At 37.2% G+C, this 24,223-nt stretch overlaps 1 long non-coding RNA gene across 1 annotated transcript; it reads right to left on the bottom strand.

The window, feature by feature from the left end:
* Positions 1 to 6,231: 6,231 nt before the first annotated feature.
* LOC127059708 (uncharacterized) lies at positions 6,232 to 23,280 on the bottom strand. The gene is made up of 3 exons (XR_007777773.1): positions 23,098 to 23,280; positions 15,943 to 16,024; positions 6,232 to 6,507 (listed from the first exon to the last, which is right to left on the bottom strand). It is a non-coding gene; the product is annotated as an uncharacterized LOC127059708 (long non-coding RNA).
* Positions 23,281 to 24,223: the final 943 nt, after the last annotated feature.

Genomic DNA, 24,223 nt, shown 5'->3' with positions numbered 1-24,223 from the left:
ACTCGCATAGATTTAAGGAAAGCTGGAAGCATCTGCTAAACCAGGGCCTTCCAATTCCCTGCAGCTGCCTTCTATCCAGCTTGACTCAAGAGAAAAGCCATCAAAACCAGTGGGGTCTTTTAAATGGCTGCTGCTGGCTTTGGATTAGGACTACAGAGAGAACCCAGATCATTATTCTTCCTTACTAAAGTATTGAAAATGTGTCCTTTAATACCATGAATTTAATACACACTGACTACTGGTAAAACATTGGTTATACATATTTCCATCTGGCACAGAGCCTGTGGAGGTACAGCTCAGACTATGTATCACTCTTCCTGGGGGCTGAATGCTTTGCACTTCTTGTTGATTCGGGCCATTAATGCTAAATTATCTACAAGGGCCCGTTTCTTTTTAAAACTCCCCAGTCTGCAAGTGAGCACGAGGATTTTCAACTCCGGTTCGAGAAGTCCGAAGTTTTCTATGGGGATTATTGAATTTTTACACCACAGCCAATCTGAGGGGTTCTAAAGCCTTCAAACAACTGACACCATATGTCTGGGCACAATGGAATCGACAGAATTATCAGCAACAGCAAAAATGTCTCATTACACACCGAGAGCTACAAACACATAACAAGTATATTGAGTAGCCTGTATAGTTGCAGAGAAATTAATCGACTCAGATGCATACAAAGGGATTTCCAGAGTGCTAAAAGCATATTTCAGCGAAGAAATGCACTATGCCAGGCTGTGATTTGCAATATAATAAATAATCCTCCTAAAATTCACTTAACTTTCACTCTACCTAATGTGAGGCTTCACAGATTGTAGAGAATATGCTTTGTGTGACACAACATGAGAAAAAAAAAAAAAATAGTTTTTCAGGTCAGTAAAAAATGTTCCCAGAATCCTGGTAAATACTGTAGAACGTATTGTATTTGTATTTATTTTGTTTATGTATTTTTTTGTCACATGCCAGCAGAATTCTACCAAACATTCACCTCAGATACTTAGCAATGTCTACAAAATTATAGCTGTGTTTTCAGGTGGGGAATGCAAAGTGACGATTCACATTTAGAAATCTGGTTTCATGAGAAAAAAAAAAAAAACAGGAGAGGAAAGTGCTGGCATTATTTATTCACTTATTATCATACAATCTGGACTAAGTCATAGAAAGAGAAATTTTTATGAGCAAATTAAAAATAGTGAGATATAAATGGAAATAAGAATGGATAATAATAAATGGTAATTAGAAGTATTTTTCACTGTAATGTCATCTTTTATCCACAATGATACAGTATCTTAAGGAAACAGGTTATGAATTCTGGACCCTTGAACATTTTATTCACACAAGTGACAGAATAGTTCCTCAGTAAAAGATGTGGGCATTCCTTTGAGTAAGTGCTCCCCAACATGAAATATAGTGTTCTAATTTGGCATAAGACACGAGCCCCCTAGTATTTCTTTGTGTGTATTGCTAAACCTCACAGAGAAGATGAGCAATAAAAAGGATAAATACCTTGCAGGTTTGGTTACATATTTTTTAAAATAAAAAGAGTAGAATTTTCAACTGATAGTGAAATGATATCAAATCTTCTTGAAAACATGGCATTTTTCACAAATGGTTCACCTTTTGTGAAAGGTCATAATTTTTTTTCATTATATTTTTTCACCAGAAGTAAAATTCATTGAAGAATCTAAAATTACATTCCAAAAAGTTCTGGGCTAGTGACTGAGGCAAGAGTAATATCACTTACCTATTGAACAACAGTGAGCAGTGAGCTGTTCATTGCCTTTAATGTTTCTTGTGGATTTTAACTATGGCACAAGTCAAAGTTTCTGATTCCAGGCAGAGTAGTTCATCCTGTAACACCAGGTAAACCTCTGCCTTTCTCACTGTCACCTCCTATGAGAAGAGTAATAGAGGTGAGCCTTGAGAAAAGTGCCTGTAAAATACTATAAAATATGTTTAAATATTTGTATACTGAATAATTATTATAATTTATTATCTAGAAATAAAATAAATTAAATTAAATTTCCATTGTATCATAAATTATAGTATTAATGCTACCACTGAGAGCCAGTATCAGTTGGGGTCTAAGCTGGTCTTGCTCATTCAAAAAGGGAAAGACTTAATTGAAAACTTAAAGGCAAGAAAAATAAAAGTGAAGTATACATAAATGTTGAACCAAGGCCCAGAAATTAAAGACCTTATTGCCTTTGAGAAGTAAAGTTATATTTTCAATTTTTCTGACTTTTCATGGCGCAGAGTATGAAGCATGCAGTACAAAAATGGCTGTTCCCAAAAGATTCTCACACAGCTTGCACCACGGTGAGTTTGAGAGGATGTGAAATTGCTATAAAGGCTACAGGATTTTACTCCTAACTGAACAAACAAATCTTTTAATGTGAGTTTCCTAAAGATTTCAGCATTACTTTCTTTCCCATTACCCATTAGCCCTCTGCTATTGAGAGTGTAAATTTAATTGCTGAGGGAAAATTTTCTTCTGCCTGATTGCAGTTTGCAAATCTCCTACAAACTAATCTTGAGAAACACATCAGTTGTCTCTCAACAGAAAAACGTCAGTAGAGAAGTATCAATAGTGCCTCATTTGTGCTCTATCAGTGGGAGATGACTTGGGTTGTACAGAGCAATAAAAGTATTCCTCTGACCTTTGTGAGTGTTTTGAGACCAAAAAGTAAGTAGCCATGTAACTCACAAGGGCAAGTCATAGGTGACAACAAAAATTTCGGGTTTGACCCTTGACAGTGAAAGAAAGGAGTATTCTTGTATGAGAAGAGATGTGTTTCTCTTTGGGCTGGTGATATTTTCCGTCTGAATTACCTTTAGGATGGGGCTGGGTTGGCTGTTAAGGGAGCCTGTTGTGCCAGCAGGCAGGAGAAGGAAGCTCTGAATGGGCTCCAGGCTCAACAGGAGACATCTCAGTCTCAACAAAAAAAAGATTTGTTTTTGTAATGCCAATGGGACACCTTTAGAGGACAAGGTGGCTTTGTCTGAGTCTCAGGCTGGATGCATTGCCTATAAAGCTGGAAGTCCAGCTTTTTTATCCTCTGCAAGATGCACATCAATGACTCCAGCTTGTGATGTGCTGACGCACAGGTCAGGGAGGCTCTTCTGCTTCCTTGTGGTACTGTGAGTGCAGCCTGGCATGCCAAAGATGGATGTTTATGTTTTCATGGACCCAGCCATCTCCTCCCTCCCTCTTATTACCCTCCTGAACATGCTAGGTTTTTTCACTCAGCTCACTACTGGAGTGGAGAGCAGGAGTTTAAGCATCTTCCCACTACAGAATGAAGAAAGAAATCCACCACAAACCATGTAAAAAAGCCCAAATCTAAAATTATCCCATACTGGAGAAGAAAACTAAACACTATGAGCAGAGTTTTATAATCTTGAAAGAGGATGATGATGACGATGATGATTCTTCATGCAAAACAGGAACGTACAAAATTTTCCATTCTCTCACTAGACCTTGATGCTATAAGACAGGGTCAGAAGGTGACACACACACTCACAGAAAAGGGTAATTTCCCTTGTGGTTACCACAATGAATGTGCATGCTGACGGAAATATAAACAGAGAAAAAACACCTGTATTTTTCATATTTAAAGGAAAGCAAAGCATAACAACAAATCTTATTTCCTAAGGTTCTAACATTTTGGAAGCAAAAATTGTTCAGTTCTAATTCAATCTCTTCAAAAAAAGACTTTTGTTACCAAGGTTACTTTTTGGACCAAAATTAGATATCTGATTTACAGAAACATTTTTAACTGTATTGAAAGTGCTGGTGAGTTTATACATTTGTTTTGAATTTTAAATTATGCTGTCTAGACATCAGGGACTAAAAAGTAGATTGTCCTTTTTTCCCAGGCATTTGTGTTTCTCATGGCTGCTAGGATAATCAGTTGTGATACTGTAATTTAGAAAACCATCCAAAGAAACTGGAGAGCCATCAGCTTTGGTTTAGAAACTTACTAGGACAAAGTTACTTAGAATGGTAGGGGTTGTTCTCAGAAACTGTATAACTAATTCAGACTTTTTCCAACCATGAAGATACCTCATTGCCATAAAGATATGATATTAAAGGAACTCAAAGTTTTAATACACTTTTGCCAAATTATTATTTGACTTCCTTTTCATGGCTCTCTAAAATGCAGGGAGATTTTTTTGTGGGCACTTAGCACTGGAGTCAAAGTAGTCAATTAGCATGATCATGTTAATTCTATGATGCCTGAAGAGTTTCCTACATTCTAAAAAACTTTCAGTGGTGATGAGTATTTAAATAATAGATTTTTGAATTATAAAAATCTATTGTTTCAACTAAGAATTGCATGAGGAGAGAATAAACTTGAACTTTTTGGATTTTGCTCTGGAGCTTTCAGAGGCCAAGTGAACTCTTGGAAGGACACATTTTTCCATGAAAACAACTTGAAAACCACATAGTAAACTTCTCAAGGTTTATTTGTCTCCTTTTTTATGCTGCATAATGAAATTGTTTCTGATATCATGACATGTTGCAGGTGGAAAATGGTTTCCTGTCTTCTCTTCCCACTAGCAATTCATTCCAATGGATTTCTGAATATAGAACTGGGTACAGACTGCATTCTTTGCATATTGCACTTCATTTGACTTAGTTTACATTTTTCTTATAACTGTTTCCATTTTCAGTTTATTGTGGAGTATTGCAGATTTGCTGTAATCTTAAAGTCCATTTTTAATCTAATTTTCCTTCTTGTTCTTTGAATTTTTCCTAGAAGTCTTAAAGAACCACCTGCCCTATTTTAAAACAAACAATATTCAATCCTCACAGTACTGCAGTATCACTCATTAACACTTGGCTCAGCAATCTTTGCCTTTATGCCACAAGTGAGATGGATTAAAAAACAGCCTGTAGTGGATCTGAACCAATGGGATGAGAGTTATTACCCAATTTGATTATCTCACAACTCACACATTACCATTCCCAGGTCCACGTTTGCTAAATTTTTACTTCCTTTCTGGGAGGTTGGACAGAAGTAATGGTGGTCATCCCTTGGAATTTTGGCACTGGGTCTTCTTTCTGGAATAATTTTCAGTCTCTACATAGCCTATATGAAGAAGCCAAACAGATGAGCAGCCATGCACTTGCTAGTTGTATTTAACTCCTCTTTGATAACTGGAGGATTCAAGATGTGCTACTTTTATTCAGTCCAGGTGTTACCAAAATTTACAGCCAGCCCATAAAGACTGCAGCCAGCAAGCAGAAGGTTCCTGCTTGAGTTCAAAAGTTCTTTTCAGACATTCACCCACACCCCCCCCCCCCAATTATCTACCGGTTGTTTGCATTCAAATTTTAAACTATTTTTTTTCACCTACATGCCATTTACTGACTTGCTTTAGCTGATATGCTTTTGCTGACTTTCTCTGCATTTCAATAGTTAAGAAAAGTGGGAGTTAAAGCCATGTGTCTTACTTTGACTTTGAATGGTCCTGAGCATTCTCCACATCTGCTTTAGTCAGATAAAATGGAGGACATTTCAAAGCCCTTAGAAAAGCAACATCTCACATCCAGGCAGCACATGGCTCAAGCTGGGGCTGCCTCAGCCACTTCAGACAGGCCACTGCAGACCTGCCTGTGGCCCTCAGCCTTTCAAGTTCCCCATAACAAGTGAAGAACTTGACCCACCAAGTTTCAAAACCTGATAAGTAAAACAAATTAAACTTATTCTGTGGAAAGAAGTGTTTGAAGGGCCTGTGCTTCATACCTGTGTAACTGTGTGTTTGCAGTAAGACTGCAATTATAGGTCTAAACTACACTTCAGTGGCTATCACTCAAGGATGTATTTGCAAATACTAATGCTGCATTGAATGCTGCATTAAGAATCATGCAAAGAGATACGAGAGAAAAAAGGGGGGAAAAACCCTACACGTGTTTACTTTCCTGATCATAGTTAATGAGCCACACCCAAATGGTACAAATCAAAACCATACATAGCCACCTTTATCTGCACAGATAACTTTACCTTGGTCTGTGGTCTAATCCCACAGGGGCTTTGCTATAAGGCTCACTGAGAAAACACATTCATGTTTTTGATGGCTAACATTCTTACCACATAATATTTCTTGATTTTCATTTTTTTTCCTGTAATAAATGTTCACAGTCTTCACTGATATTTCATTGGTCAAAAATGAAAAGAAGGGAGCAAAAATTAAATAAAACACCACGGAAAGAAGGAAATTTAAACAGAATGAGACATAAAAATTCAGGACATCTTTATTTGATGTTATCATTAAAAAAAAAAAAAGAACAGGAGGGAGGAGGGAGAGATGGATGACAAAGTGAAAAGAAAAAATGCAGTAACTCTTTTATGTGAAGATTACATTTAAAAATAACCAACTAACAGTCTGCACTTTTCAAAAGACTGACGTCCTGAAACGCATTTAGATTGATGCAGCCTGAGCCTGAAGTTCTCTTGCTGAGTAAACAGTCAAGTGTTCTTAATAGGAATTGCAGTTTCTCGACATCTGTTGGGGAAAAGGGAATGGTGAAACAACAATTTAGATTGAGATTGGTTTTGTTAAATGCATTTAAATTCCAAGATTAGTGGTGTTCTTTCTTTTTCAATTAGCATTTACTTGCAGAAAGGTTACAGATGAAGGGGCTGAGAAAGAGTTCTTTGGGGGAGGGGGGTTAGCTCCCAGGGCAGTACAGAACACACTAAAACGTGTAACACAGACTAGCACAGGACTTTAACATAAACTTACAACTTATGCAAAAGTGAGTGCCTTTGAAAAGCTCTGTGAAGGAGCAAAAAATTAAAAGAACAATAACCGTGACTTCACTTTGTTGAGCTCCTAAGCTGGAATTCATATATGAAAAAATATTATTATTGCCTTTCAAAGGAATTTTCCAGCCCATTCATTTTGCAATTCCCCATGCTGATTAGACTGTGAGAGGAATGTGACTTCTTAGGGGTCACAGAAAGGTAAAAAGAGAAGAAGGTATAAGAAATGCCCTACCTTCTTTCTGCTTTTCAAAAACCAAGCTTACTTTATGACTTTTGTCAAAAGAAGGAAGGTTCTTTTAACCCAATGAAACAGTTGTTGCCATTTTAGGGAAATGGCAATATTAACAAAATCTGGAAGGTTCTGAATTATCTTGCCCTGTTTTGTTTTGGACTGTATGTCAGGTCTTTAGTCATCATTCAGAGTGAGCCTGCTGTAACTGATTTCAGTGTAAAGATGAAGTGATGAAGAAAACTCCAAAATGCATACCAGGCACAAGATATTTATTTTACCCCGACTTATCATACCTTTTTTTTTTTGGGATGTGGATTTCAAGAATTCTGTCCATTAGACAGAATTCTATCCTGTAGAATTTTTGACTATGCTATGCTGCTTTGGTTTCTAAGTTATTCATCACTGTTCTTTTAAATATTTGAGATCATGTTGTGTTTTCTTTCTTCATTTGGAGCATTTTGGGTTATTATTCTTTTTCTTTTCAAATTCTTACACTTTACTCCTTAGCAACTGACAAAGCACTCAGAGCTGAACAAGGATTGCTCACTCCCTGCATGAATACCTGCAAAATGTAGAGATGTGCAAAACAAGATAAACCACAACCCATTTGGAAAACCAAAGAAAAGGAAGAACTGAATGGATGCATCTATTTTTTCTGTCTCTGCAAATTCAAATACAATACATTTTAAATACAAAAGCATCCATAAATCAACAAGAAGTCATCTTATCTTTGCTGTTAAAATGCAAGGACTGTAAGGGGCAGTGCTCATGTTGGCATCGATGAGATGTGTTTGGTGTTCTCTCTGCTGGTAACGCAGTGTCATCCTGTAGGAGCTCTTTTAAATCTCTTTCTGGACACTTAAAACTAGCTGAGATTGATTGCAGCATTTATTGATCTCATTTATATTGTCTTGGAGATTTCAACCTAATGCTAATCTGACAAAGTGCAGATGAAGTAGTCTGCCATGGTTAGCACTGTGTTCTTCATTGCACAGAGACATCAAAGGACTGGTGGGGACAGAAAGTACCAACAAACATGCACACATTTGGTCCTGTAGAATATTTAATTCTCCAACCACAAGTATATGTGATCACAAAAGACTTTATAAGAAACTGGGCTTTGGACTCATGCTTTTTCAAAGGCAGAGTCCTCCTTCCTTTCTCCTTCTCAGAAAACTTCACTTTTTTCTGTGTGTATCTCACAGACAGTAGCAGGCATGTCCTCTGCATTCTGCTTAACACCATGATTTCCAGCAGACCTCCCCATCATATGTAAATACCACTCAGCCTGCCACCTCACTTTGGTGTTACAGCTATGCCCACGGTGTGACAGCCTGGTCACCTACTGCAAAGCCAGGACTGTTCAGTGGGTGACAGGAAATGTTTCAGTGCTGCAGGTTGTGCAGGCTCCGTGACAGGTTACACCATCTGAGGACCAGGCACACAGAGCTGTGGTTTACTTTGGAAGAAACAAGCAGCATTAAGTAACTACAGCTTTTCTTCTGCAGCAATCTTGATTCACACTTCAGGACTCTTTATCTGTTTTCTTATATCTCCAATCACATAAAATGTTTAGTTAGGCAAGTTTTACTCCTGAAGCTAGTTCCTCTACTGCTGTATAAAATAAAGACTGCAAATTCATCCCTTCAATTATTTTGTTCAATGCAAATAGTCAAAATAATTTGCCAAAAAAACATTTCACCAAAAAAATTGAAGCTGTTAAGTCCTCTATGTTTTAAGTAGAAATAGTAGAACTAGTCTGTCTCCTCTTAAAAAAAAAAAAAATCTTCAAGTGAGGTTGGGGTGAGCTTTTAATTTATGCACAAAAAGAAGTGCTAAAGGAAATGTACCACATCAGCTGTATCTCCAGGAGGTGGTGTGTTGCAGCTATATTGCTCACACACATGTTTTTTTTAACTTCTATCCTGTCCTGGGTACAGTAGGATTTCTATAAGGAGCAAATCATAGTGTACAACATTTCTGTCCAGACCTTGTAGGGAAAAGGTGATCCCTGGTTTTACCCATTATTCTGCCATGAAATAGACAGAGCAGGTATTCAGCCACCACAAAAAGGATAGTCACTGCTTCAGATCAGGTTAGTTCACTCACTGCTTTAAAGTGGACTTTTAGTAAGGTCTCTGGATTGAGTGAACATGTTCAAGACACTGTCCAGTCCACGGAAAAGTTGCATTTCATATCATGCCAAAACAGTCTGTGAATAATCTAAAGATCTCGACAGACACTGACAGACAAATATTGCTTTGCAGGCAGCAATCTAGGAGTTAGTAGCATGGCATGTGGTCCTACTTGGGCAAGAACAGTGACCACTTTTGGAGTTCTTCCTGCCTGAGAACTAACTGAGCCCCAGTGATGTTCCTGCAGCTGGGGAAGGACATGCTGCTGAACATGAGATATTCTTACCAGTAGCTCTGGGGATCAAGTCCTGATCTGGTCAGCTTTACTCATTTTAGAAATACTGGGAGTCCTCCCAAGGAGAAGTTACACATGTGCAAAGATACTAAACTTTTGCTGAAGCCAGTGGTTCAAAAGGATGAAATGTAAAGAGGTGAAAGATGAAAAAAGTTTTCCACATAAAGAAGGAGCTTTGGCATAAGGAGTTACAGTTTTTTACACAGATTCCTCTCAGATGAATTGAAAAGAAACACAGACAGAAACGCCTGAAGAGTTTCTGAGCTGAGGAGGCAGAAAACTGAACCTGAATGAATCTGAATCTGGAATTTGAACATGCTGTCCTGTTTAGTTTGCTCGGGGCTGAATTTATTGCATATTAAAGGCTTTAATCAAATGCTCTGGGTCATACGAATGTATTTTTAATGCTTTTATGGTGTGGCATGTTCTAAGGAAAAAGTGTCATCCCACATATATCACATTTGTCTAAATTTGCATTCTCCCAGATGGCCACATTTATTGACTTTGTGAAGTTAACTGTCTCTCCCTGCTTCCAGCCAATCAGGGTTTGCTGGAGGATCAAAGAAAGTGAATCCTTTATTGTTTCGTCTACTGCTGAGAATGACCCAAACCCAAAATCTCTTGACACCAACACCCCCAAATGTCAGTCCCAGATTAGAACAGAGAGTTCCTGGCCATTTTTATTTTTATTTCTATTTCCGTGAGACTGAAAAATATTTTACCTGTGAACAAGAGCTCTTCTCTTGCTATCATGTTATCTGCAGCCTCCAATAATAAACATATTTAGAGGTTAAAAAAAAGCCCTTTTCACACCTGCTGAACAAACTATTATTCAAAATATACTTATCTATAATTATGTGAACCAGAGACCAAGCAAAGTTCCCTGCTTTTCTAGAACTGAACTTTATACAAATTGCAGGAGAAATGTTCTGGTCCTTCTAAAACCGTTCTTTACAGCCACTAATCATTATTAATCAAAAATACACAAAACTCAATCAAATATTCTTCCTTTAAATGAAGTTAAAGGATAATGAACAACAAAATGCCCTGGTAGCTGCCAATTTCTTCTCTAGTAAGTATTTTATCATGTGGGGTTTTTTTTAAGTTCAAGTGTAATAGTATGGAAATTTAATAATCACTTCTATTAGTACAACTGCCTGAGAGGGTCTTGAAGACATTTCCTTTCACTTTAGTTTGCCCTGTGGATAAGTAGAGCACTTTGATTCTGTATTGATTTGTCTTTTACTGCACTGATCACCTTTCATTTTCAAGAATTCACCTTCCATTCATGAGCATTAAATCCCTATCTAAAAGAAATAATAGAACTGGAATGGTGGCTCAATAGGGCAATGATCAGTGGAAGAACCCAGATGACTTTATCTGGGTCAGAACTTAATTTCATTAGTTTGAATAGTGATTTCTTGCTTCCCCCTGCTCTGTCTCTCAGGTGGTGACAGGCCTCCCCTCTCCCTAAGGATGTGAAGACCAGCTGCCTTAAGATAAGGGAAAAGGAAGGGAAAGAAAGTGCATTTGTAAAGGACACTGGTCTACACGTGCAGTTTGCAGCATATAAAAAGCCCCCTGTGTGTGAATATGGGCTAACACATCAGCACATGTCTGTTTTGAAATGAAGAGCAGCAGGTACATTTTGACACAAATTCAAATCAAACGTGTGCCTTTGATATCATACTGGCAAAACTCGATCATATGCTTTGCTAATCGAGTGTGCCGAGTCTCCTATGCTTATGTTTTTTGGAATTAAATTGCATGACTGTGCTTTGCTCTGTAAAATGTGTAAATGTGTAAATTATGTCAGGACAGATTGCAAATGCCAGTTGAAGAAATAAAAAATATGCTGCACTCATTGTAAAGAGTGCAGGGGTGTGGCCTGGGAGATGGTGAGAAGGGGTTAATGCCTCCTAGCAAAATTCCTGGAGGAAACAGATTGATTTATTAACTGTTATTTGTATTACCGCTATTAGCAGCTCAGATAAGAAACACCAGAAAATCCAGAAAACCCCATTCAGGACTTAGAGCTGGCAAAACTGTACTCTATCAATAAATGTAGAGTCATGGTTTCTACCTGGAAGACTTTGTTGAACTGGAATCAAGACAGAATAGGTGACTGTAGTGAGAGAAGGCAGAGTGTCTGAGTGAAAATGGCACTGAGTTGTATGTTGGCCCTATTTCAAGAGAGCACTTAAATAAGAACTTAAGACCATTCCCTGTAAGAAATAGCACTTAAGCAGAAGCTTATGCACATTAATGAACAGAAATGTGCCCTTGAAACAGGGCCAATATATACAGCTTGCTTGATACTTTATATTTACACATATGGAATTATTTGATCATCTTTTAATGTATTTTAATTATATTTTAAATATTCAATTAAGTCAAAATTCCCTCTGCTCCCTCATTGTTTATCGCTTTCTCTCATTCTTTCTACCTTGAAAAAATTACTTGGGATTACTGTCCACATGCTTCCCTGGTCTAATGTCAGATCTTATTTAAAAGGGATCCTGAAAACCAAGGATTTTATTTGAAATCAAGAAGTATGCAGATCTCAACAGATTCGTTCCTCTTTCAAATTTTGATCTTTTTTATTTTAGGAAGAAAACAAATTTCCATTCCCATTTAAATCAGGATCAGCAAGAATTTTTGCCTGAGTTCAGCTGTATTAGCATACATCCCACTGTGCCATGGAATTGTCACCCAGGAGTGATCTTGCACCTCTTAGATGAGATTCATTTAAATAGGTATCAGATGACTGTGCTGAAGCAGATATGAGTTGATTGTGAGATCAATTTAAACATATGTCATTCAGAGCACTGGGAATAAATACACTGATGTTACAGACTGTCTTTTTAAGTTTCAGCTACTTATTTAAGTGGGTTGTGTTTAACCTAAAAAGTTATATAATAATTTCTGTGCCTTTATTACTGAATGCTTTATATTTTATTATCAAACATATTTTGTAGTGATGTTTGAACTTTTTTCTTTGATGGCCTGAACTTCAAAATGGTACCTTTTCAAGAAAGGGAAAACTATTCCAAGAGAAGGCCATTTGCTATAAATAACTCTGACTAGTAGAGTCAGTGTATTTTGGTAGTATTACCAAATTTCTAGAAATTACAGATTAAAGTTTCTTGCTTTTTTTTTTTTTTTCCAAACAAGAGTGTGTATGTCTCTATATGATGATTTTCTTTCCCCAGGAGTAGCACAGACATGTTGCTTCACAATTAGCTTCCTGATTGGTGTAAAACTCCTTCAACATGGCTAAATGTCCATTTGAGCACTTGAGAACTTGGATCCACACAAAATATATGTTTATTTGTATAGTACTGAGTAAGAGAGAATACTCAATTTTATGGAATGGAGGTTGAAGGTAGCATATGCAGCTTACAATTATACAGTGTAAAAGATGCCAAGGAACTCTCTCTCTACAGTATTAAAAGCCTGGGTATTGTCCATGGCTTTCCACAGTCTTGATATTGGAGTCATTTCCATACATTTCACCATAAGAAAATCTAAATATCTTGAGCATCTTAGATGATCCTGGAGGGGAATGCTGCAGCTTTTGGTGACTGGAACTACTGAACATGTGTCACTTCATTTCCAGTAACTGATGAAGAGCACCAGCAGCCCACAACTTCTGGGCAAAGGAGGCTTTGTCCTCTTCCTGCATGCGGTCTGCCATCAATCCAATGGTCTGACTGCTTAAAGACCAGGTGCTTCTTGCCATCCAGTAAACGGGGGGAAATTCCCATACCATTAGATTCAATTAAGGTAAGGTGGCCCTATAGTAATTTACCAGACCTATAATAATACGATATATATTTCATCTTTTATCTTCAATTTAAGTAATGTAACAATCAAGCTGACTAGCTTTCTGAAATACATGATTATGTGAAGAATATTTCATCACACATATCATAATGTTGGGTGTTTTCCTTTAACCTCTAGAGTCTGATTCACATTATGGCTTTGGTGATTACATATTGCTATGCCAAATCCTGTCCTATCATTATGAAAGGCTATTTTGTTTGACTTCACATCTTAAACCTACTCTATGATGCTCCTCTCTTCTTTCACTGGGGTTTATCAGCTACCTTTGGAGTTAGCTTCATTTTAAAAATGGAGTTGGATGAAGGTGATGGGAATACGTGGGAAAATGTTATGTCACAGAGATTATCTGAGCTACTGTAGTAATAAAAATGTATTTGCCAAGGATGACTACTTAGGAAACATTCTGAAACAGGACATTTGAATAAGTCAACCAGAAATGGTTTAAGCAGAGAATTTCAAATATAAAAATAATGGAAGTTCTTTCTTGGGAAAGAGTCTGAAAATCTGGATATCATTCAAACTGCAAAATCTTGCAGACTTCAAAAACTCTGAGAAGAACAAATTATGTCAGCTTGGTCAAATCAGTTACTTTATATTTTGATATCATAATTATGTGATGGATTGTGGCAGAGAAAATAAAAATTTTTCTGAAATGCCACTTTGAAATTAACAAACAGAAATGTTTTGGTTTGTGAACACTGTGATTTATTGGGATTTCCACGCTTTTATTTTCATGCAACCCTACATGCTAATATATTTATCTTCTTTCACAAAGCTTTATATTTCAAATGAACCACATATTTCAAAAGAAAATAATATTGTTTCTTACACTTCTGCTACTGTGAATCACATTTCCTGTACTTTCTACAAAATCTAGATTAATATTTGCCTTTGAAAATCTGACTTTTTGATGGTTAACAGGTCCCATTAGAGTCTTTGGCCCTTCAGTCACAGGTCTAGCATCATTTCTCTCCTCTCAAAATGCCATTTCAGATTGCTTTGACTAATGCAATTTATTGCTGTATTATTATTAACTAGGACTATCTACCATGTTTTGTCCCTTGATCAAAATCATTAATTTCTCTTGACAGCCTTCAGGTGGCACTGAAGATGAGAATGAAGAAAAAAGGGATATTTTTGTCCCTTTTAGTCATAAATCTATACTTGTGCTTTAAAGAAAATTTGGTTCTGTTTGTATGATCTTAACTGAAAGGGACTTCATGGAGTTCTGTGGCTTCACATATGCATTCCCATACATTCCCCTACAGAAGATGAAACATGACACTTCCTTTGTACAGGATCCAAGAATCCTGCCCCTGATCCATAGATTTCATATGTATGTAATCAACTTTTATTGGTTTTGTGAGGATGAAGCTTCCCCTTCCAATGTGAGCACAATACAAACTTTGACAGTGTCATTAATAAAGAGCTGTTGGGCTCAGACAAGCAGGGGAAGTTTATATAAAGCTTTTCTTGCTGTGCTTTCCGTGATATTTGTGTAGTGTACTCTTGCTATGGCACAGTTGCTGTGTCAGATCCCAAAGTGCAAACTGCTTGGATAAAGAGAAAGCTGGTGCTGTGAAAAAACCACAGCACAGCTGAAAAAAGTTGAGGGTTTCCTAAGTATCTTTTTCTCCTGCTGATGGTAAAAACCTTTGGGGTCATGATAGTGAGCCTAATGAAGACAATGGCAAAGAGCCAAATAATTACGGTGGCACTAAATCAAGCTATTTGATGGGAAAAATCTTAGGATTGGTGTTTTGAAGATTTGATGGCTTTTCTTCAGAAACTCAGGTCATTATCTGAAGACCAGAGGGATCCAGTTTGGAAATTCAAATGAATTTTGGGGCTCTTCTTACCACAAAAAAATGCAATTCATCCTTTCAACTCAGAGGCAGGCAGAACTATAAATATTACTAAATGACCCTAAGGTTTTTTGGAAGTAAATATTCTATTTGAGTATTTTGGGTATTATTCATTCATATCTCCAAATAAAAAATACCAGGCACTGGTATACTGGATACTCTTCTCAGCAAATGAAAACAGTATTGCTCGTATTGTGAGCCAATAAAAAACACAGCAAAGAAACTTCTGCTTTCCAACAAAACACACTCTTTTCCTTTCACAATCACTTGGATTTTAAAGCTATTCTTACTAAATACTTACCCCATTTAGATGAAAAAAATAACTTTAATAATGCTTTCATCTCCACTAAATGTAATATTAATGATTGTTAATTTTGCATAAGCAATCATGTAGAAGTCTGCTAAGTAAAATGCAGTATTTTTGAGGAGGTCTTTCTAAGTTATATTTTCTTGCTTTTATATACAACTTTGTGTATTCTCAAGGTTATAGATTTCATGAGTAAAATTTTCACCAGTGCAGTTAATGCACTTAAAATATATGGCTTCACAGGTTCACAAAGTTGAATGTTAATTCAAAAGTTTCTTTTTTAATATTTTTTTAAATTATCTTAATCTGAAAGATTTTTGAGGAAATACAAATTTATTTAATAAGTGTAAACCTCTATAGATAGCTTCTCTTAGATACAGTCCCAATGTTTAACCACTTTTTTTGTGAAAACTTTTCTTTATATTCAACGGAGTTTTCCCTTATTCTGAAGCCTCTCAGCCTTTTGCTGTAAGCCTCTGAGAAAAAGCTCACTGTGTATCCTCTGTCTTCCCATGAGCTGCATCTGAGTGGCATGTATGCTCTAGCTGGACTCCCTTCTTAGCCTTTTCTTCTTCTGAAAATTTAACAAAAAAAGCTCAATTAGCATTTCTTCATTTTCAGCTCCATCCCCTTAATTAGCTGAGGGACCTTCCACAGGTTTAGTGTTTCCCTTCTGAAACTTTATCTTGACTGAATATACAATCCTGACTACTATACATCTTCAAGCACGACTACTATACATCTTCAAGCACCTGTTTCAAAATTATTAATATACTTCAGTTTCTCTGGATACCCTTTCATGACCCTTTTCTTCAAGTTGTTTCATCTAACCCTCATTTTGATAGTTCATAATTATTTTTTCTCTTCAGAAAGTAGTCTCCTTCCTGAACCTTTTCACATTACTCACTATTCAAAAGTTACTACAGATATCACTCAGAACACACTCTTTTTTGATCAGAATTTAAATTCTCATACTCTGATTCACAGATGCAGCAAAACAGTGAAGCTCCCTTATCTCAAATGTAACTTCTATAATGAGGACAGCAAGGCCCCTCTTAGCATTGCAGTAACTCACTAATAATAACCAGTGCCCCGTTTCAGTTTGAAGGTTTTGCAAATATTGTCCATTGTGGGATCTTACAGTATGCACAGAAATGTGGAGGAGCCTTCTATAACTCGTTGCTGTTGAGAAAATAAAGTTGATAGGATTTAAATTATTTTGACTGATTTCCACCACTGAGACCTAGGGCTATCTTCCCCTAATCTCATTCTCCAGTTTGAAATGGGACAAAACTCAGGCAATTCAAATGGCAGCTACAAGCTGTAACAGTTCGAAATATTCAAAATTAAATGAACAGATGAACAAAATAAACAGACATTTAAATGGGCTATTCAGTGGCCATACCTTTGTGGATAAATATTTTTTTAAGTGCACTCTTTCAGTTGTACGTTCACACAGCCAAATAAATTCAGAACTTTTCTACTCTGTAATAGTATAAGGAGAAACAGACAGAATATGAAACATACATATTGCAATCTCCTACTAGGGTAAGTTTTCTAAATATAACAAGAAATACTGCCCAAATAAAAGGCAAAATACTTCAAAATGTATTTTTTGTCTTCTTTTGTTTATTTTTTTGCAAAAATAGAACAAGATAATTCATTTGAATAAACAAAGACTTTGAATTTCTGTTTTTAATAAGTTAGAAGTACTTTATCTATATGCATTTAATCCATGTTGGTTTACACTTTACAATATTTTTAATTCATGCTCTAAGATGGGGAATAATGCCTGGATTGATATAAAAAAGGCTACACACAATTGCAGAAGCCATTTCACTAATATTAATTAATGGACAATGTAGAAGGGTGCAAGAAAATATCATTTCCCTGAGATGAGAAGTAGAAATAACAACTGGCACTAATTCATTTGGGACTGAAAGTTTCCTTTGAGAATCTTATAATCTCTTTCTAAGGAGTAAAATCCTTTTTACATACGCTTAACATCATAGTTCATGAATTACCTCAGAAATCTTTTTAAACTGGATGATTTTTATATCATCCAGACCTAAACTACCGGGTTCCCATTATCTGAAAATCTCCATGACTCAGTATTATTAATTGTAAATTTCTCACATTAGTAAAAAAAAAAAAACAAATGACACACCTTGCTTCAACAATTTTTCATTGCCATCAAATACCCAACAGCCTTAGTACTGCCAACTTGATCAGCATAGATTATTAATTATGATACTGCTGGTACAGTTCAATTTAATCAGAAAAGAACATCAAGGAGTCCAAGAAGTAGGGTATATAATGCAATTTATCTTTGCCTTGTACTGATAGGGATAACAATGATTTGCAAATTGGTTCAGCTACAAATACACAATTAAAAAGAGATAAATATCAAAAGATATGCCACATTTTCAACTCAAAGCCAAAAGTGCAAGTCTTAATCTTAGTAGTCAGTTTTAAAATCACGAGTTAATTCTTCCTTTGATGTGCACGCTTAACTCCCATTAAAATTAATGGGGTTACACATGCTCGTTGAGGAAGAAATAGACCCCATAGTGTGTATATTCTTCAAATAATAAAGATTTGGTAATTACTATATTATTTGTTCATTAATTTTCAATTTATCTTGTAAATGTGCACTCTTTGTGATCTTAGGTCCAATTATATAGAGTAATTTGTGGCAAAAGGTCTAGTGGAGCATTATCCTCTTAAAGGACATGCAGTTTTATAGCACATATTGACAGTGCTCTAATTCTCAAACTATTTCACTTGCAAAATACACCAAAACAAGAAAATTTTACTCTAGCAGCTACATTCTTCTTCTCTATGTCATCCATGTTCCCTTTAAATCACTTTGTATATTCTACTCACTTCAATAGTCTTTGGAAAGGCCATTTTCCTTTAATTTGTCAGTGGCCAAGAGCAAGATTTTTAAAATATCTGATGATGAAATAAATACAAATTAATGCAACACAATCTGCAGACAAGAGACAACAGTTTATTAGATTCATAGTGGAGGTCTGGCTTCTACAGACTCAAGCTCCCACCTAGATAAGACTCTAGTGAAAGCATTTTACCTGATTTTATGTGGTCTGAAAAATTTTTAAAGCAGTCTCTAATTTCACATAGTCTAATTTCTCATTGTCGTGTTTTCCAATGCTGGAAAACACGACAATGGTTGGTCATACAAGTTAATAAATGTGTTCTTTTTGGGAGCCTTTAGCTCTTTTTCAAGATACATTATTCCCTTCCTGACCTGACTCTCTCTTTGAAAAATTCTTCCCTGGCTCTCTTACACAGTTTTTCTTCCTTAACTACTTCCCAAAAAAAACCTTGTTAGTACTTATATTCCCTTCCCACTCACCTATTTTCTGGAACCATGTCCTTCCCACTCCCTACTTTACATAAAACAAATTTTCAGTCCCTGATTTAAGGCTTATTCAGTACAAATCAAATACATGGAGTTATCCACTGATGAAACATTTTCTTTACGCTCACCAAAGAAAATTCAGGTTCCTTGGGTCACCCAGATGTGTTTGTGCCATTCCTATATAATGCATTAATAATGTGGATGTCCAAGAAGGGAGCTGGTTTACCAGTGGTTGAGGTAGCACAGATCCTATGATCTAGCCTTCATATCAGATAACTAACAAGTGACTGTGCAAAGGTCATAAAGGTGTGAGGCAGTTGTGGTTTCTAGCCAGTGTGATGCAAGGAGAGCTCATGAAAGGGATCATGGTCTGGCAGAAGTTTTCTACTTGTCTTCAAGAAAAAGGCTGATGGTTAGGTTCCATGGAAGCTGCATTCATGAGATTAAAATCTGTCTTGTGACTAGACATCAGGAAGACAGGAGAAATCCAGGATGCCTTGAACAGGCCCCTAGGGGCATGGAGGAGAAATTTGTAGTACCCAATGTAGAAAGAGATATATTGTTTGTTTAAGTTATTTCACTTAAACATTTAACACACAAGTAGCACAAAAAGTAAAGATGTTGTGATGCTGGTGAGGGGGTGAGGGTTAATGAAAGACCTTGGAAATTTTCTAAGCCTGTGAGAATGGAAGGACAGGGACACCACACTGAAGTAACAGAATTTATTCTAAGAGTAAGCTGCAAGATGCTTTCAGAGCAATTCATTTTTTCACTCCAGAGGCTCACAGTTGTACAGACTTGGTATCAAGTACAGCTCATTGGAAATGGTAATATTTTGTGATACAGAGTCATTTCACAATCATATTTTTATGTGACATACACTTCCCCTAAATAGTCCATGTTTAAACAATTTTTTATAAAAGCTGAATTACTAAATTTTGGAGTAAGAAGATATTTTGTAACTACTTTTTTAATCTACCATTCTATTTTTTTTGAAAATAAATTCAAAAAGCAAATGAACAAAAAAACAAAATCCATCAAATCAAAACCAAACCAACACAAACCAACCATAACTATTAAAAAGAGAGACTATATGGCAATATATTCCATTCAAGTGAACACTTTTTATTAATAGAAATTTTATGTGTCTGTCTTGTTTTTTTAATAGTTTTAGTATATAATAATTGAAAACATCACCACTGTCCAAATTATTGAAGTTGACTGATAGTAAAAGACAACCTTACAGAAAATAACAATTTATGCAGTGTTTGCACCACAAACAAAAATAAAAGCTATAGTCTACAGCTACCTGATTGCTCAACAGGGAGAGAGACAGTGGGTCTGTAGATTCCTTGTGTTTTACACACTTCCTATTTTCTAAAGGCTCCTTCTTCTCTTTGCATTTTACCTTTGTAATTTCATTTTCTAAACACCCAGCTAGGCACTGCGTAAGAGAGCTGGGCCGTGCCCGTGTGACTCTTGCCAGGCAGAATGGTGCCTAAAATCAGCAGGGCAGGGGTCAGTGCTAACCCCTGCAGCTCCCTTCTCTCACCCTACAGCTCCCCCTGCATCCACAGACACAATCGTGAGTCCAGATCCCTTACCGTGGGGGTGTGAGAAATGAGTTGGCAGGTCTCAGGCTAAGTCAGAATAGGCAGATGTGCATGTAATAAAATTCAGCACCCTGACAGGGGATGTTCAGCACCCCACAGCCTTTTCTAAAGAGGGGACAAATGTTCTACAAAGCAATTAGTGTATATGTTGAACAGAATGGCTCTAGCTTTGTTTGGATTGCAGCTCTTGTAACACAGACACCAACTTTATTTTGCTACTTTTATACACTGCAATGTATTCTAAATAGCTCTTTGAATGTAGATATTTTCATTCTGAGGCAATGGAGACCTTCATTTGTCTGCTCTATAGATACAGACATTCATTATGCCCAGGAACAGCCTACCTGGCTTTTAAAGACAGCAGTCCAAGGAACAGTTTACAGGTTGATTAAAGTTACAAAGTCAGTGCAAATGCATGGCAATGATCTAGGATTTCAGGCCCAAAAAGGGACATTTAGACAATTCTGACACCAGCATTTCCCTTTGATCTGTATCTACAATGTGTCTCTGCAGCAAAGTTCTGCAGGTACAGTGTATGCTGGGGAAGCTGAATGTAGGTCAATGAGATGCACTCTGCTTTTTTAAATAAAATCTTTCTGCAGAAAATGCATGATTTCCTGTTATGACTGTAGACTTCACATAGAGTATCATACATTCATTTTTAAAAAATGCTTTTCTATTTGTGCAAAAAGCATTCACTTTGCTCAATGTGCACAAACACACAGATATACACACAAGATTCTTTACATAATATACTAATTTATGGATAATTTGTTTTCACACATTTTCCATCACTAATTTGTGGCTGAAACGGCAGACTACAGAATTTCAGGATGCCTATTCTTGAGCAATAAATGATGTTAGCCAAAAAGGTTAGGCAAAGAGTTCAATCCAGAGAAGACTTGCATACCTAAATCCTGTCTAACACTCAACTTTTGATCTTCAAATCCCTAGCTCACTACCACCTTAGCTAAGCAAGACCAAAGCCCATGGGTGCCTAGCTTAAGCCACAAGAGATATATGGGTCCCCAGTTTCCTATCTAATGCTAATCTGTTAGCTGAGAATCCTGCCAGGGTTTCTCAGGAGCACAGTGGGCACTGGCAAAGACATAACAGGTCTCCAACACTCTGATGGGGCTCTGCAAGTGCCTGGCACTCTCACTGACTTACAGAGACCCCGCTGTAAGAGAAAACCCAGGAGGCCATCGTGCTGTTTGTGGGGAGCAACTGCCTAGGCAGCTCCTTCAGGGTCGTGTTGCCCTGGAATAACCCTTGAACTGCTTTCCTCTGAGCCACCAAAATCCTTTGGATTTCCCTAAATGTACTTACTGCATCAAGCCCCCAGCAGAAAACAATTGAAACAAAGTCAAGAGGATCAGAGAGAGCAAATGGGCCAGGAAAGAAGTGCCTGTGCAGTTTCCACAGTCAGATGAAAGTTTGGGCCTTTGCCTGATGGGAAAAATGGAAGAATTTGAGACTCATAAGACAGCACTAAAAAGGGAAGATTTCTCTGACTCAAACTTCATGTTATTAGCTGTGATTGGGACAAAGGATTTGGAATTTCAGATGAAGAGGTTTTCAAAATGAGAATGAGCCACTGGAAAATGCAGTCTGTTCCAGATCTCCCACATTTTACAGTGTGAGAAAGGCAGTAAGCTGGGACAGAGCAAAACAGATGATCAATAAAATAAAGACTGAATATCTTAATAAAATTTTCATAGAATCCTATGCCATCATTCTCTTGATTTCTATTTCAGCCATAGAGGAGGAGAGAGATGTTCTGCAGCTGGAGACATTTCTTTGAGTTGGTCAAAGCATGTGTTGGGTGATGTCACTAATTGGAATTATTTCTGTTATGTGGCCCTGCACTTTGAAGAATTGTGTTTCAGAGGTCAAGGGCTAGGTGTGTGCTGGTAGTGAATTAGGACACTGTGCTCTGTGAAAAGTACCTGGGAAACACAGGATCAAGCTGAATTTAATGGAGTTTTGCCATTGCTTAAGTTGAAGGCAGGTTTCCAGCCCTGGTGTCAGGGGTTCTTTTCCCCCCTCCTCCTGTTCTGCTCCAGGCACCGGCTGCGTGCTCAGTTTATCCAAGCCTATCACAAATATAGCAGCGCAGACCTTGTTACCAGCAAGCTCAATTATTGTAATACCCTCTCAGTGGAGCTTAGAGCCAGGCTCTGAGCACAGCAGCACGTGTGCTCAGCCCTGTGAGCCAGCAGGAGCACATCACACCACACTGCATTCTCCACGCTGCCAGCCTCCGAAGTGGCAGGTTGATTTTTAAGTTGGCCCTTTTAGATTTTAAAGCTTTAAGTAATAAAGGCTCTGGCTATGACTGATCCCCTTCTCTTTGAGGCCTGCCCTAATGGGGAGCTGCGTTCCCACACCACCTGCTTTTCCTGGAACCCTACTGTCACATCACAGATCTGCAACAGATTTTGACTTTTCTGTGCTGAACTACATGATGTATCTCACCCCCGGAACCTTCCCTTCCCGTCAACCCTTTCCATTTATATACCATGCTCATCCCAATGTTAGCAGAACCTCACAAAATTATCGCTGCCATCTCACAGACTAGCCAGGTTTTTGATGGAGCTGGCGTTAGAGCAAGTCAGCCAGTGTGGTTTCACTGTATCAGGTACTCACTTTTTCCTTCCTGCAGCCGGAGAAGAGGCTTAGTCTTTTGATTAGTCCTGAGGTAAGATGAGTTTCATTTTCTGCAGGTCCAGAGCAGACAAATAGGAAGTTAGAGCAGAGCATCTGACTCCGTTAATATATCCTCTAATTTAACTTGCTGTAACTTGTTTGTGCAGCTGTACCCTTGGGTGATGCTGGCCAATGTACTTCATTACTCTATGCCTCTTCCTCCTTCCTCTGCTTAATGGGGCTAATGATGCTTCCTTTGTAAGGCACTTGTGAATCTACGAATAAGAAATGGAAGTTTCAGAAAGGTATTATTATTAATTAACGTTTATTAGCCTGTCTGTGCTCTAATCATCCCACTCATCTTTCGCTGTACACACTCCTTTTGATTTTATTGCAGCTGTATTCTCTTCTGACAATTAATATAGTTATTGGCCCCATGATTATTATTTTTTCTACCTCATCTTTTTTTCACTTTAAAACATACATTTGTTTACTTTGAATTCCAATATAATATGTGCAGTTGTATATAACTTTGTGGTTAGTAGACTTAATTTACTTTAATTACAGTTAATATTAGCATATATTTTGACATTTAAATTAATAAAGCCACTAATAATAACAATACACTTGTTTTCTCTTTATTTTAAAAACATGATCCAAAAGTTACAAAACATAGATGCCTAAGGTTAGATAATTAACCCAAACTCATGTTCTGGAGCAGTGAAACCCAAGCTGCTTTTTATGAATTTCATCTAGAGAAAAGATTTAAGGTTTAAATGCTAGGAATCCATGTTTGAAAATCCTGGCTTTAATATATGAATGTGGGGTTTTTAATATTAGTGGGAATGCAAGAGAAAGAATTCTTGGCCTTTCTCCATCTCTCTTCATGCCTTTAACACAAGGGGCTGGTAGGTACCCCAACATGGAGAGAGCTACTTATTTCCTGAGCATGAGCTCAGGTTCATCATGCCAGAGGACTGGAATGGGGGTTTAATATTTTAAGGCCTGATGTGACCTATCTTGCTGCAGGTGCTCAAATTACCATCTCTTTATACGCCCCCAGTTAACAGTCAGTGGAGAGAAACAGGCACCTGTGGGGATGAGTCAGCCCACCTAAAAATCTGAG

The sequence above is a fragment of the Serinus canaria genome, chromosome 5 (genome assembly GCF_022539315.1).
Source record: "Serinus canaria isolate serCan28SL12 chromosome 5, serCan2020, whole genome shotgun sequence".
NCBI lineage: Eukaryota > Metazoa > Chordata > Aves > Passeriformes > Fringillidae > Serinus > Serinus canaria.
The sequence above is the reverse complement of the archived record's forward strand: the minus strand, read 5'-3'. Positions and strand labels throughout refer to the sequence as shown.